Source organism: Bison bison, unplaced genomic scaffold (genome assembly GCF_000754665.1).
Source record: "Bison bison bison isolate TAMUID 2011002044 unplaced genomic scaffold, Bison_UMD1.0 scf7180017864291, whole genome shotgun sequence".
In the NCBI taxonomy this organism is placed as follows: domain Eukaryota; kingdom Metazoa; phylum Chordata; class Mammalia; order Artiodactyla; family Bovidae; genus Bison; species Bison bison.
Genome location: NW_011494863.1, coordinates 2,379,715 through 2,382,346, shown reverse-complemented (window position 1 = coordinate 2,382,346; position 2,632 = coordinate 2,379,715). Strand labels below are relative to the sequence as shown.

General features: G+C 38.8%; 1 protein-coding gene across 1 annotated transcript in view; it reads right to left on the bottom strand.

The window, feature by feature from the left end:
• PCDHGA9 (protocadherin gamma subfamily A, 9) overlaps nt 1–2,632 on the bottom strand; it is a 49,781-nt gene that overhangs the window by 34,099 nt on the left and 13,050 nt on the right. The gene's annotated exons all lie outside the window — the stretch shown is intronic.

Genomic DNA, 2,632 nt, shown 5'->3' with positions numbered 1-2,632 from the left:
TCACGGCATCAGTAGAAAAACTTTCTGCCCAGGACAGGCAGAGCTGGGAATCCGTTTGTGCTGGGCACAGAGGAGCCTGGGTGTGTGAGTGGGCTTCCTTCTATCGGTAGCTGCGCTGGAAATCCCAGCCTGGAGGCTGAGGAATCTCGGGTATCAGCGCTAGCCCTGCACTGGCCGACAGCGGCGCCCAGAGGCCTCGTGTGGGATCGCAGTCTCATATTGTCGTCTTGAGACAGTTTCTCTTCAGAATGTGTTGTTTTTCAGACGGTAGGTTGTGTCCAACTCTTTGCGACCCCATGGACTGTAGCCCGCCAGGATCTTCTATCCATGTTTTTTTTCCAAGCAAGAATACTGGAGTAGGTTGCTATTTCCTTCTCCGGGGAATCTTCCTGGACCAGGGATCGAATCGGTGTCTCCTGCATTGGCAGGCAAATTCTTTACCACTGAGCCACCAAGGAAGCTCAGAATATATATCTATCTATAGATATATAGTTATGTAATTGCCCAAGTTTAGTAAAGTATATGGGCAGTGTCTTTATGCTTAGTTTTTCAAGAAGTTTATTGTGGAAAATTTCAAACTTATAAAAGAAGTTAGGGAGCATTATTATTGAACCTTCATTTACCCCTCACCCAATTGCAAAGATGGTCAACACAAGGTATTCTTTACTACATATTTCATTACCTCATTGTTTTGAAGATATCCAAGATATTTTAATTAACTCTTCTTTAAAGACAAGACATTAATATGGGGAAGAATTTTATCCTTAAGCCTATTATATAAACTGTTTACCAATGCAAAAGTCCTGCCTGATTTAACAAAACAAGAATTCAGCATTTTCCACAGTCTGCCCAATCATCCATCCAAAGAGCCTTATGGACTGTTTTTAAAGACAAGTCACCTTTTATGGCAGAGAATAGTAGTCACCTACCATGATATACAGTCTTCATAAATATTTCTGTTATTACTTTTTCCACATTAACACATATTTTAGTATTTATGTATACCAAGTACTAAAGGTTACTCCCCAAGACAGAAACTTTAAATGATAGCTTTCCTATTGCATGGTTAAAAATATGACCCTGAGCAATGCATTATGTCTTTCCTACTTGCTTAGGAATAAAGAGTATTTGAAATAATTAAAACATCTGTATGACGGACAGACATGTTTAGCCCTTATGTTCAGCATGTTTAAAATAGAATTTTGAGTCAATTTCAAATATTATTTTCAAAGTCTCCTACAATGTCATTTATTACTTGAAATCACATTGTGTTAAAAATCACATTACATAATAATAATTATTTTCTTTATATCTAAAAGCCAGTGAAATATTCTTAGAACCTCCCTAGTAATTCCTGAGAATATTTTCCTAAAGCATCTCCCATATCCAAATTTATTTCTAGCCTCAAAAGTTGGAGTATTGGGTCATAAGTAACACTTGAAGAATAATTTTTACTTCCCATGTTTTGTCTTCTCATAGGGTCCAGTCTAAGAAACTGCTCTTCAGCAAATATAAACTATAGGAGAGTTTCAAACTATTAATAATTATAGTATTAAGAGGATGAGAACCAATGGTGTTAAAATTTTTCACTGAAATTAAATGTCTATTGTTTATAAAGAGCATTTTTTTCACCATTAAAAGAATAAAACATACTGTATGAGGATATGGAACTAATAACTGAAGCTTGAATCATCCTCAGAAATGATCTCTAAATGCAAACAACGTCTACAAACATGTGACCTGAAACACATCACCTCTAAGGGGTGTTGTCTGGTCATAGAAACAGAAGAGAAGCATTGAATTTGAGCTTTCACTTAGTTCTCCAAATAGAATGTATTTCTTATTAATTTACCCTTACAAAAATAGCATCAGCTATAGACATGTTTTTAGAGTAAGAATTTCACAATGCAGCCATTGCAGACAACAAAAATAATAAATTTCAGGAATAGAAACCCGTCCTAAGAATTAGTAGTGAACTGTGGTCACTACTCAAGCAACCTTAGCCAAAGAGCCATGCCCAGTGCCTGATGATGAGGGCTGTCCCAAGAGGGTTTCCACTGACCCTAGGTTAATTATTATGAAAAAGCAAAGATTGTTTCAACGATGTAACCAATAAATGCCTCCTATATTGTTGTTCAGTCGCTAAGTCGCGTCTGACTCTTACAGATGTTAGAGCAAAAAATCAGGCTTAGTGAAAATTTAAATGTATGGTGAGAAATATGTTAACATCAACTTACCTTAAATGAAAGCACTTAAAGAGAAAACCAATTTTTTTTTTTTAAAGTAAAGAAAAAGTCGAACTCACTGGAACGAAAGGGCTGTCTTCTACAGGAAACCTGGAATCATCTGAAACGCACAAAGGCTCGCTTTTCTCACAGCTTTCCTGACTGATGAGCGTGTCCGCGTAATTCGGCTGCGGGAAGATCATGTGACTCCTCCTTGAGTCCGCGGTGAGCGAGACCTCGTGCGAATAGGTCTGCAGGAAAGCCCGCACCCCATCCACGCCCACAAACTGAGATGCCGGTACACTTCCGGGGACACCTCCCGAAGCTTGCAGCATGTGAGATCTGCACCAACGCCGCAGTCTGAGCGCCAGTAGCACGATGACAAAGGCGAGGAAGACACAGGAGAC